Source organism: Hippocampus comes, unplaced genomic scaffold (assembly GCF_001891065.2).
Source record: "Hippocampus comes isolate QL1 unplaced genomic scaffold, H_comes_QL1_v1.1 scaffold177, whole genome shotgun sequence".
NCBI classification, from domain to species: domain Eukaryota; kingdom Metazoa; phylum Chordata; class Actinopteri; order Syngnathiformes; family Syngnathidae; genus Hippocampus; species Hippocampus comes.
Window position 1 is genome coordinate 915,748 of NW_017806158.1, and position 14,094 is coordinate 929,841.

The window sequence follows — 14,094 nt, forward strand, 5'->3', positions numbered from 1 at the left end:
CCCCCCCCACTCCCCTCCTGCTGCATTCTGCTCCATCTGCTGCTGGGGCCTGGTTGCCGTCGACCGCCTGCCTGTCACAGCGTGTGTGGAAATTAGCTGGGGAGGAGGTGCTCGCTTGTGCTAATTACATTTTAATCATTGGAAATGTGTTGGCAAATCAAGCCTTGATTGCCATCTTGGAGCCCAGAGTGTCTCTCTGCCATAACGGCGTGATATGGCAGCAAGCCTCGTCCGACTGCTGGGCAGGGGCACCGGTACATTATTCATGGGGACCGGTGAAAGATCGAAATTGACAAATGAGCATTTTTGACATGCCTTTTCTCAAATTCTGGACGGATAAACATTTCAGTTGTTGCCTTAGGGATCCACCTGTCCTCATCATCAAGGCGCATTCAGCCAGTGTTGGTCATATCGTTTCAGGCAGAAAGACAATGCATGTATATTTTAGAATACCTCTCTTCACTGATGCCGGAATTATTATTATTTTTTTAAATCAAGACCAGCAGATGCAAATGTTGTTATGCTATTACATGAAAGACTTTTTTTTTTAAACATGTAAAAGTTCAGCTCGTTGAACGAAATACAACATGACATGCCCGGCTGGGTCAAAGCTTTAAAATGAGTTTGGCTCCGCAGTGATGACATTGAACATGCAATTTCCACAGCATCTGCTTAATGTCAAGCTAAAAAAAAAAAAAAAAAAAAAAAGTATTGGACACGTCAGAGTTGGAGACGAATCAAAAGGAAAAGAAAACAGCTTGTGCTTCTATGCAGTCACATAAGGCAAAAAAAAAAAACCCTTTCAGCAGCCAAAAACGTTTCGTCAGGCAGGACCAGACTTTTGTCTGGACTAATATAATCAAGTCTGATCCAGATGTGCAGCACTAGCCAAAAGCAGCAGGCTAACATCTGAATGCAATTTCCTTTCAGATGTAAAGCTTTATCCACAAGATTTTCTATTGGACTGCAAACTCCAAATCGCAGTCACGGGGTGAATTTGAGCTAAGGGAGGGATGACGTGGGAGAAGGGCAGAAAAAAATGAAGCCTTCCATAAAATAATTGGAACTTTATAGCCTGTGACCTCTGGTTTCAATACCCCGGAGTGCATTCTTACTATATTCTTCTTTCAAGTCACTCAGAGACCATGTTTTAAATCTGGATTTTATTGATTTTATACAGCTATAACAACAGTGGATACAAAAAGTCAACACCCCAAAATGCCAGATTTTTGTGATTATAAAAATGCGACTAAGATAAATCATTTAAAAACTTTTTCCACCATTAACGTGACCTAAAACTCTGTCCAATTCAAACAACTTTGAATGAGGTCACGCAGGTGGCCAACCCATTTCTCGCTGGGGGTGTGGCTGTGTTCAGATTGAATCACATTCGGTTCCTTCCTCATATAAATAGCCAGTGCCCCCAAAATGCATTGTGCCTTTGGCAATGATTAAGCACCGCAAGTCAAAATGCCACCATGTTTTGTCACTATGGCAGACGTCTAGCTAACAGAATATAATGATGTATGAAACCGGAGGGAAAAAAAAAAGATTTCTCTGCTACAAAAAACAGACTAGCATGGTTTTATTGTATTTTCATACTGTTCTTGCTGGTGTGACCTGCAACAGCAAAACAGTTGTAGCAAATGCTAAACAAAATACCGTATTGGCCCAAATATAAGACGGCCCTGATTATAAGACGACCCCCTCTTTTTCAAGACTCAAGTTTGAAAAAAGACTTTTTGAACACCAAATTAATTTTTATACCAAAAATAATTACAGTACATCTGAAACAAATGATTATAACAATATATTTGAGAGAAAAAGCATGTTCTTTTGCCTCATTCAAATCTTAATATCTGAACATTTAAATTTGTGAACTAAAGTGCAATCACATTCGTAACTGAATGGCTTCTGGTTTTTGAAATGTAAATGACATAACTTCTCCTTAGCTGCCAGTTAACCTGGCCGATCTTTGACCCACTTTTCTCCAGATTGTCGCTACGTTTCTCCATTTTCTGTTATCTCTATTATTTTCTTCTCTTTTCTTTTTTACCGCTATTTTTTATTTTTCTTCTTCGTGCTACCGCTATTTTTATTTTTATTCTTCATGACAGAGGTTCGCTTTGGCCTGGGGAGTCAAGTTCAGCATTCGCTTCAATGGTATCTGGCGCCATCTAGCGTCGTGAATGGCTGTAATGTTTAGACCTCTAATATAAGACGAACCCCATTTTTTCAGCCTTATTTCAATGCGAAAAACCCCGTCTTATATTCGGGCCAATATGGTAGCCATGATTTGAACAGCCGGACCTTCCGCCACTGGGAAACTCGCTCTATGCATTGAGACTCAGCCACCCAGCAGGACCAGCATCTGAGACCTAACCAGGAGCTGGCGATAGCTGGTGACCAGCCAGAGTCTTTCTGGTGTCACCAGCTACCAGCAGGGCAACAACACCATGTTGACTGTTCAGATCTTGGCTGTTTTTTGTTTTTTTTTGCTGCTGCTACTGTTTTTCTCTTCCTGTGACCCTAGCAAGACGAGCATGCTGGGCTCTGCTTGCCTTTGTTTTTTCTTTTTTCTTTGAGCAGGGGTCACAGTAAAATCAGCCTCCAAAGTTTGACTTCCCACACACTGCACTCATCCTGCCAAGGAAATTGTAACCATTTTTAGTCACACACAATGTAACCATACATTTGTGTGAAGTACATAAAAACAAAATCCAGCCAGTATTATGTATATTATTCATTCATTCATTCATTTTTCCGATCCGCTTTATCCTCACAAGGGTGGCGGGGGTGCTGAAGCCTATCCCAGCCGTTTTCGGGCAGTAGGCGGGGGACACCCTGAACCGGTTGCCAGCCAGTCGCAGGGCACACAGAAACACACGACCATTCGCGCACACACTCAAACCTAGGGACAATTTGGAGTGTCCAATCAGCCTGCCATGCATGTTTTTGGAATGTGGGAGGAAACCGGAGGACCCGGAGAAAACCCACGCAAGCACGGGGAGAACATGCAAACTCCACACAGGAAGGCCAGAGCTGGAATTGAACCTGGTACCTCTGCACTGTGAAGTCGACGTGCTAACCACTTGAGGACCGGGCCGTCCTATGTGTGTATATATATATATATATTAGGGTGGTCCATTTTGGAAAAGTTTGTCGGATTCGTCGGGCCGGGTCGGAAATCTTGTCGATACTATGACACAAGGATGTGTGCAAAATTTTATTCCGATCGGATAATTTTATCCCGTCCCGCAGAGCGACCAAAGTTTCCCCTATGGAAAGAATCTTACGGGGCTGAATGGTAGTACGGTTTCTCCCGTACAGTAAGGATTTTGTTTTGCTCAGTTCGCACTTGCAATAATTCAAAGACGGAAGACAGGAACGCATGTATTGCAAAAAAGGCAACCGTGGTTATCCTTCAACACTGGTGAGATTGTTGATCTCACCAGTGTTGAACAATATAAAAACAAACAAATCAAATTAAGTATATCTTTACCCAACAGTGCAGTGATATTTCACAACTACAGTCACAGTTTCAATGGTAGTTGGTGTCAGCTTCCCTCTCCTGACTCGTCCGCTTGGCCATAGATTGCCCTAAGCCACATGTTCATACACTCTCTACTTTCAAGTGGGGAGGGCGGGGGGGGGGGGGGAATCCTGAATCGGATGCTCCATTCCATGAACTTTTATCAAATGTTTCAAGGAATTCATATGCGGCTTTGTTCTTGACAAATGTTGACAATTGAACAGAACATTGTGAAGGAAAAACACAACGTGGTTGAGTGTGGGCGAATGCTGCGATAGCAAACTACAAAAGTGATGCCTGCCAACAAGAAATGTTGCTACAGGGTAACTCTTTCGGTTGACCAATCCTATACAGCCACCCAGCCGGCGGACATTTCAGCCCGACAAGGTTCAAGATAAGAAGGTGCGACCACAGTGATGAGGCGCTCTAATAATAACCAATTTATTGTACAAGCATTGTTACAGTCTATCTTAGGATAACCTTTTCAGATACAGGCAAGGGTATGGCATGTTTTAGGGTGTGAAGCTAGCTACCAGATTAAAGGTCATTTAGCTGATATGGGTCATTTTCATTAAAAAAAAAAAAAAAAAAAAAAAAAAAAAACCCTGCAAAGACCAAAAAAAAAAAAAAATGCAATTCGTTTATTTGTTTTGCCGCTTTGGTTTTATAAGCGTATATGTTTGTCATGCTGAAAGAGCTATGCTTAAATTTGTCTTTTCAAATTGTTGATGTTTGAAATTTTTAGGTATTCAGAGTCAAGGGAGTCCTTCAAATCGCAGGCGCCCAGTCAAATACACTTGCATAAAGTATCCTCGCGACTCACGGAAGCCATTGCACTCTTGTCTTTATACACTACTAGTAACGGTAAAGACATGCAATAGTTCCGACACGTTCACAAATTCGTACACCTCTCAGAAATAACACCCATTATATTGCCGTCTGCTGTTGTGTGAATGCAAAATGACTGACCCATCATGGCACTTGAGCTCACAGATCCCTGTGGTTTGTTGCAACAATGTAATGAGTCTCTCTACAGTGGCATTAATGGCAAAGACAGCTTGACTGACAAAGTAAAAAAAAAAAAAAAAAAAAAACAAACTCAAGACACGACGATGCATTTGCGTTAGTTTTAATGGGAAAGACATAAAATTATACAAGAAAATCTTATATGTTGTATAATTACATGACATGCTATGATACAAAACTGAATATGAAATTTAGCACTGGAACCACAGCCATAAGCACCAAATACTGCATGGGTGTAATTCTCTAAAAGAGGCTATTCTAACCAGTTTTAATCTATTCACCTATCAATATAAATTGTTGGATGATGAAGGGAGTAACTCGATCATTTTAGTTGCTATGAACTTTACAGTGAGCGTGGTGTCATTGTTTTGCGATGTGCTCCATTCAAATCCAAATTCTTTTGAGCGAAACTCGATTTTCTCAGATTTTTCAAAATGTTTGTTTCAGAGCCAAATGGAAAAAAAATGAATAAATACAAAAATCAACACCAATTACAACAGCCACGTCCACTTGGTTATGGGAACGTCAAACGAGGGGTTTTCCCACAACGGACTGCTGCCAGGAACTGGTGACAGCGAGACCCACAATGAGGAAATGACTCCCAAAATGGTATACGGGTACGTATTATAAGATACGTTGACCCATGCATGCAATTTTGGAATATGTAAGTGTGTAATCGTGAAATTCTGTAATAATATCAGTTTCTGTCCATCCATCCGTCCACCTTTAACTGATAGTAATATTTTATAGCTGAGTTAACGATTAGCCGCAAACCTGCGTTCAACGAATGCCAGCCTCTTCTACCATTCCCCACCCTCCCCTCATATGGATTCTTGGCCGAGGGAAGTGAAGGGAAATGGGGGCGCATCAGGATTAGGTTCTGCGCCTCTAATCACTTAACTCCTCACACCTGATGGCACACTATTAACTTTGAATATCTCCAGTGACCCCGCGGGTCGTTGCCCATCACATCAAGTTTTTATTAGGGAATTTTCCTCATCATTAGCCATGGCCTGGAAACGAGCCATTAATATTCATACGGGCAAAGCAAAATGAGGTCCCACTGATTTTCCATCATCCAGGCTATCTGTGCAGCTGCCGGCGTTAACAATCACCCCTGTGCTGCACATTTGCCACATATCATTATGAGGCACTATAAAGCCCCCCCCCCCCCACACACACCCACACACACACATACACCATGATGGGAATGGGTGCAAGGTGGTGGAGGAGGAAAAGGCTGGAAGGCTGGCAGCCAGCTGACACCCATCAGAGAGTAACAGCCCAGCTTTGCCAACAATCTGCCTGCAAGTCTCATGCAGAAAGACTGGCGCTGTCAATGCTAACAACCCCTGCGGGCTCTGCCAGACACACAGCTGAGGTATGGAGAGGGCCTCGGTGCCCTCGCATTAGAACACATGCTGTTTGTCAGTCCTTGCTGGCAGCTAGACGTTGCTAATGCATTGGCAAATGCTAAATCTATAATCTGTAACAAGATGAGGAGATATCTGAAATCAGGATGTATGTGACAACTCGTTAGGTGTACTTGCACAATCTGATGAAATACCATTCCATTTCAGGATTTCCACTTCCTCTTCGTGACCTGCCAACACACCGCTGTAATTAAGAGCCGTTTCTACCCATCACCGTTTCAGGGACAGCAGTTACTGCAGTGGACATTTTATCAGGTTATCATTATTGGTGCAGGAAAGGGTTAAAATGCATCCGTTTCAAAAACAGTTGTTAGCAGTTTAGTTTATTGATTTATTATTATTTTTCTTAATCACATGTTTCCACAAGGTACCACTGATGATCTACGACAGGAATGTACTTTATACTTCCACCGGAACGACTTTAGTCAGTTGAACTGGAAGTTCAAATGGGTTCTGATGTTACCATTTTTAAGAACTCTATTTTATTGGTTCATTAGTTTTTTTTAACTCTACGATAACCGAGTAAGCGAAGTATCAAACATGGGGTCCAATTTTATTAGGAACGCACATTCAATAAAATCGATCCATGAATTGTTGACAGTAGTTGCTTGCACTATTTCTTGAGCCTATACTTGCGCGTGAGTCAGCGGGATTTGAAAGGCGCCAAGTTCAGCTGCAGGCATTACGTATTTTGCTTAGACAACGCTGATCATTTTGTTGATGCCTACCGTGCCTCCAAAGTAACGCGATGGAAATGACGGCCATTGCTCAGTTACTTTTCCACAGTCATATGTACCATTTTTTTAACTGAATATCTTTGGATGAAGGTCATGAAGCTGTTCAAGTGCAAAAATATTGATTTTGAATTAAAATTATTATTTTTTACTTAAGTGCTCAGTGTCCAGGTGCCAAATGCTCCGACATGAAACAACTGAGCAGACCCCAACATTCAACAACATTTCGTGCAAAGGGGTGAACAATCTTAATTTTATTCCGAGCACACTGCAGGACGGCTTGATTTAAAGCATCTATCATTTTGGCCTGGTTTTGAACAAGTTTATTTTTGGGCTCTCATCTAACACTTTTGAACCATACTTTCTGAGAACTACTCAATTGTATCCGATCTTTTAGCATTTTAAAAGTACAAGGGCTTTGAAATAAAACAATCTGACACATAAATCGGAGACTCCTTTCTTACGGTGTCAGTCCTCTGTGTGTGTTCTGAAGCGCAAGTCACATATGTCATTTAGGTGCACAAACACCGTAGAGTGGTGAGGTAAAAAGCAACTTACATACTAGCAAAGTGTATTGCTGTATTTTTCATATTCGTATTGTGCAAGACAAAATTTCCATCGGCCAAAAGGTTTTTACATCAGCACAGTAATTGCCGTGGCGAATCTTTTGACAATCCGGATGTGCATCCATGGCAATCACAACCTGTCAGGATTGTCCTTCGCGTCTGCCCGCATTGTCTCATGTCCACCCCACCCCGTGCAGCATTATGTTAATGCTGACTCTAAATCTGATTAGCCACAGGTATGAATGTCAGTGTGAAGAGTTGTTCGCTTGTATAAGCTCTGCAATCTGGAACACGCACTAACTCTATTAAGAACAAGCACAATGGATCACGGATCGATGAACAAAGTTCCTCTTTGATTCCCCACCCCGATTCAGAAAACCTTGTTGACGCTCACAAACTCAAGACTCCAACTCAGGGTCAAAATATTCCAACCCCCGTCTTGGCTTGCCTTTTCGCAGAGGGCATTCCACATTGCACACATCTACTTACTGTGAACCCTCCACTACACGTTATTTTCCATTCATCTGAACTAAAAGTGGATGACCCAACTGTATATACTGCCCCCTCTCTGACAAGTACAGTAGAGGTGAGGATTGGATGTGAAAAACTGCTGTAAGGTTCCATAGTTGGATACAAACCATTGAAAAGAACATATGTCAGGCAACACCTTACATTCCATTAGGAATGACCAAAATTAGTTTTCCTGGCAGGTAATTGACATGACATATTGCCAATTAAAATGAACGTCTAATATTACGGCTTATTTACTTGAACTTGAAAACGGTGACTTGATTTTAGAAACAGCTGCCACGTAGAAAACTTTCTCCAAATTGAGGACATAAGGTGAGATAAAAAAAAAAAAACAAACAAAACAACAACAAAAAAACAGATGCAGTAGCTTCAACACCGTCTTCCGGATAATTAGAGCGGCTGTGTTGAGGGTGTGGGGGGGGGGGGGGGGGGGAGGGCACTTCGTTATTCTCCCTCCCTTTGCGAGCTGTCACAGGGTACATCTGAGCCGCCTCATTATACAGAAACTATTCAAAACGAAACATATACTACACGCGCCTGTCACTGTCAACAGCAGATGCAAACAAGCAAATATGAATAAACATTAGTTGTTGTCGAGCGCTGGTCTTTGAGCTGCGAGGGCTTACAAAGAATCACTTTGTACCAAGTAAAAATATTTATTTTGAAAGACGGATGTAAGGCAAAACTAAATTAAACGGAACCCATGCTAAGTGCTAAAACAAATTACTCGCAGCGCACCAAATTATATTTGCTCCTCCATCAGTAAGATCAAACGAGTGTAGTTTGACTCCAGTGCTAATGATTTCCTGCACTCACCTCCTGTCTTTATCCCAGGGGTGTTAATAAACACTCAGCTTTTTGTTTGTATGTTTGTTTGGGCTATTTATATATTTCCTAGCTTGAGGTTCATCCAGCTTCCTCCCTCACTCCTTCCCTTCACCCACGTTGTTGGCGCTGTAGAAATGAGCAGGCTATCATGTTTTGAAAGGAGATACTGTCGGCAGATAAAAAAATGCGCTGAATTAAAGACAGAAGTCATGTGGAATGACTGATAGAATAACTTTTGGATTGGGAATAATTAGCATCCTAAATGGGAGAGTGTGATAACAGGCTGAAATTCATGAATTTAGCACCTGACCCAACTAGCTACCACAATGCATGTAGCAGCACAGTCAAATGTTGTGAAGCGTCCGGTCCCTCAAAGCACTTGTTCAACTACCGGGGGAAGACAAATACAGACAGAAAATGGTAAACTCACTGAAAGCAAAATATTCCAAATTAAAAATCTCCCAAAGACAGTCCCACTGACATTTACTATAGATGTTAATGTCTTAGGGTCACTGATAGGGTAAGAAACTCCGGTTCCTCGAGAGCTATATCCTGCCTGTTTTAGATCCTTCCCTACTCCAACACCCTTGATTGTTTTGAATGGGCCTGGGTGCACACCGCACCCCAGAACCTCAATGACCTGCCCTTCAAGAAGCGTGGGACATACCATGCCTCAGCAGACAATAAGTCAATGTGTGAACAGCATGAGATGTCGTCATCAAGCTGTAATTGATGCTCAAGGGCACAGGACAAGTTATCAAGACATTGACATTTTTTGCTGTGGTGTACCCACCATTGTTATTAACTTTAGTTTCATTGAATTGTTTGAGATGAGGAAACTTCGACTTAAATGTCCTAATTTCATGACTTGTCTGTCCACTCACAAACGTCACAAACAACCACAGAGGAAGTAGTAGTAATAGTAATATTTATGTACACATGCCTTAATTCATTCATTTTGGAATCTGCTCATCCAAGGATCGGGGGCATGCTGGAGCTTATCCCAGCTGTCTTCAGGCAGTAAACTGGGTACAGCCTGAACTGGTGTCCAGTCAGTTGCAGGGCACACATAGATAAACAATCATTTGCGCTCACAATCACACCTACGGACAATTTAGAGTGTTCCATGAAACTGCCACGCATGTTTTTGGAATGTGGGAGGAAACCAGAATACCCGGAGAAAACCCACACAGGCATTGGGAGAGCATGCAAACTCCACACAGGAAGGCCGGAGCCGGAATCGAACCCTGCGCCTCTGCACTGTGAAGCCGACATGTTAACCAGTCATCCACAGTGCCTCCTATATATATATATATATATATATATATATACACACACACACACACATATATATATATATATATATCCCAAACATTTTGTGAGGCACGAGGAGGTCAACAAAAGAAAGACTATACTTATACTTTGGACTGTTATCAGAGTGAGTAAATCAAATCCAGGCTGGTGGACACCGATTTTAGTGAGAGTGGTGTCTTGTCAGAGTATGAGAGTCAGCTGTCATAAGAGGCACCAGCGTTTTTCTGGGCCACTGGTTTCTGCTACCCTTGAGTGTTGTTATAAAGTCTCTGAATAAGCAATTGTGCGCCAATAAAAACTGACCTACCCTTAGCTCCACTCGAGAGCTTTCAAGCCAACTCAGCACACAATATCCCACATGGTTTATTGCAAGGCTTCTTTGGGCTTTCTTATAGAACAAAGACACAGGGGGAGGAGGAAAAGAAACACAGGTTAAAAAATAATATCTGTGGAGTGTTTTGTCAGACATAATTATTCTCGAATTATATGGTCAAAATGTGGCATTATGGACACTTTGTTGTCCAGGCAGTCTGGCTTTGATCAACCGGTGGTGGAATGTGGTTCACATTAGTGGGCCTACGGTTATGCATGTTTCCTGTCATGAAAAGGATAACAATGAGGTCAGCAGAGCAAGGGCCCCCCCCCCCCCTCTCTGGGAGCAATCGTGGTCGAGCACCCCTTCTTGAGCGCACTTCCCTTTTCGCTGGCCACAGGAAATGACAGGATAAGACCAGCGGTAAGAGAACAGAGTAAAGTGGATACAAGAATGAGACCCCTCTCCCAAACAGGATCTTGAGTCAACAAAGTGACAAATGATTTTAAAAGTCCACTTTGAAGAAACTGCAAGACTATTATTATTGTGATGCCATGCGCCGTTTCTTCTATTTCCTCTTTGCATTTTATGGTTCTATTGTGTTCCACAGCTGGAAGATAAAATCTACCATTGACATAATCAAGTGGTGCGCACTTAACCCACGTGGCTTGCAACCCTAAAGTGTTCATAGGTTTGAATGTGATTGTGAATGGTTGTTTGTGTCCTGCAACCGGCTGGCGACCAGTTCAGGGTCTTGCCCAAAGTCATCTGGGATAAGCTCCAGCACACATGCAACCGTCGGGAGCATAAAGGGTACAGAGAATGGATGGCTGGATATTTATTTGATTTGTTTCCAAGTCAATTCAGTGAGAGTTTTTTTTTGCGTTGTGAGTTTTTTCGAACACCTTTCTTCGACCTTTTGCACCCACCGCCAGCAGCATCGTACAACAGCAGTGTGGGCCACAACTTAGACTCTCAATGACTGATTTTATATGCTTCTCTGGTTTTAGCTGCAGCTCAAAAACAAAACAAAAAGAAACACACGCCACCATTTTATCCTAACATTTCATTCTTGTTATTCTTATCCTGTAAAACGCATTGCCTTGTCCCATTGACGCGCTATGAACCGTGAACTTTCACTCTCAGGATCATTACATTCACAAAGGGTGCCAGCAATTTTGACCACGTGTGTATATTTCTGGACATTGACAAATTTGAAATTATTGCTGCACTCCATCTTGAATACTTTTGTCCTATCGCCACTTGGATGTTAGCTCGCTTGTTCAAAGGTTCAAAGCTCTTTTGGGGTTGGGAGAAATGAAATCACAACTAGCTTCTAGCAAATGGCTTTGGCAGACTGTGCAGAGTTAAAATCGATTCTTAGTAGGAATGGTTGTTTAATATTCATGCTTCATACTGATTATAAAATATAAAGAAAGTGCTGTGAATGGACGAAGCGCAACTCCACCACATGCCAGGGAAATACAAAAGACGCAATGTGAACATTTTGAGGACATGCCAAGTTGCTTTATACGCTGAGCATTCCCCCATACTACAGTAAATGTTTGAGTGGAATGTTCAAGCAAAATTACATTCTCGTTTTCCTTCAAAATAAACTCCTCGGCATCGGAATTACTCTGAAATGGCCCGCTTATGGAAGACGCCTATTTGGCCAAAAGCAAACATTTTACTACAACACCTCTGAACTGAACTTTGCACCGCTTGCCAGACTTTGGCTTGTGATCTGCTGAGGACCAACGAGAGCCCCTCCTGAGGGATATCGTTGGCATCCCGGGCCGGGCATGGCATGTGCTCCCTTCCAACCACCCCGCAATCCAACTTCTCTGAGGCCCTGCCTCATGCTGGCCTGTGCTGTGGACACCACCATCTGTGCATCCCATTGGTAAATTGGCAAACGAAACGACTGGAACAGTCCTGCCCTGATTTGGGCTCTTGGCATAACAGTTGGAGAAGCAGGAGGGTGGCCGTGGTGCGGTGAGGGATGCTCCCTGGTGTTTCAGAGAGCCACTCCATAACACTTTCCTCATGAGCGCTTCTCCGGAGGGCTGCTGGAACGTCTCAGAGCCATCTGGGGAGAAGTGGAGTGTGGCAGAGAGCAGCTGGACGCTTACAGCTGCTATTTAAGCCTTGGCAGCATAGCTCCATATCAGTCAGTCAGCAGGAAATGCGAGGCAGCACAGTGGGGCTGAACCTAGCGGCCAGTTCACAATTGATATAGCGGCACATTCAGGACGTAAGATTGCTTTCATCTTGCGCGTGATACTTCATAAATAGACTCAACGTAACTTAAAATGTCACGAGGGTGGATACACTGATCACTAGAAAAAGAAAGGAAAATTGACCTAATCGGAAAAATATGCGTCCACCATCAAGCAAAAATAACATCTCCTTCTCACATTCTCACAAAATGTCGACTGGCCACCGGAGACTACATGGGAGGTTTTCTCACAGAGCAGAACAAGTCTTGATTGTTCTGCGGCTCCCAGGAGCACAACCACCCCCATGTGAAGCTACGCGCAAAGGCTGCTTGTCAGGAGAACATTAATTAAAGTGTTAAAGGTAGAAGAAATATTGACTTCCTCTCTTGCGCAACCTACCAACCACTAGAAGCCAGCAAACCCAACTGCCCCCTGAGGTTAAGTCTTCCTCTGGCTAAGGCCCGGGAGCTAAATGGAAAAAAAAAAAAAAAGCCCCACTAAGACCAATTAAGGCCTTCACAAGGAAACTGAAAGGAAGACAAATGGAGGGAGAAGGCCCGATTACAAGAAACCTTTGTACAGATGTAAAGCAATTAGAGCAGTCTCGGGGGCCAGACAGTGCGGTACCTGTGAGTCATAGATCCTCCGACCAGTCAAAAGTCAAAACAATTCCTCTATTCTGTTTGGGGCTCAAGTCGGCCAGTGTATTAGTGTCATATATCAGTTGATAGGGCTGGTATTGGTTTTCTCCAGAGCATGGAAGTGATGGTAGTCTGCCAAAGGAACCACTCCACCCTCCATTATCTCTCTTTGGAGAAAATGACTCTATTATCCATTCAAGCGGGCCTTTTCGATAAAACAAGGGCCGACAGGAAGTATGAAGGAGCTCAGATGTCTCCTTCCACTAGTCAAGTTTGCCAAAGGGGTCATTCTGATAAAATCTCTAATTATACTGCACCGTACACTTATTACCAGCCAGTAGACTTATTAACTCTCTACCTTACAAAGGCATAGAAACAAATAAACTGTTGTGGCTTTGGTCCGAACACTGTGCCATTGAAGGTCACATGACAAGAGTACCTTGAGCCATAGTCCACCGCGACACGATCATGACATTGGAATTCACCCGTCGAGTCTTGGCAGCCGGATGTATTTCAAACAGCCTGGCGTTCAGCATCAACATTGGAGCAATCTCGCCTTTGCCAAATCCACGTCAAACTTTGGGTGGGATAGTCATTGTCAGTGAAGGTAAATATTGTATAGAAAACTTTACTCTTGTTATTTCTTTTGTGAATTACTGGGAAAAAAAAATCAATGAGGTCATCGGCAACGAGTTGACATACACTCAATTTTCATCACACTGGTGAAGATTTTAAACTTAATCTGAAGTCATGCAACGCCTAATTTGTACAAACATTACCTTGACAGAGCTGTCTACATGCGTTCCTTCACCATTTTTTTAAAATAGCCGTTGCTGAAAATGTTATAAAACCATAAGCCAACGTTGATTTGTTTGCGCATACATGGCATTTTGCAACTTTTGTGAGCATTAGGCTAAATTGACATTGTAATTAATAGGATTATTTTACACAGATACA

General features: G+C 42.6%; 1 protein-coding gene across 10 annotated transcripts in view; it reads right to left on the bottom strand.

The window, feature by feature from the left end:
• auts2a (activator of transcription and developmental regulator AUTS2 a) overlaps positions 1-14,094 on the bottom strand; it is a 318,606-nt gene that overhangs the window by 146,018 nt on the left and 158,494 nt on the right. The gene's annotated exons all lie outside the window — the stretch shown is intronic.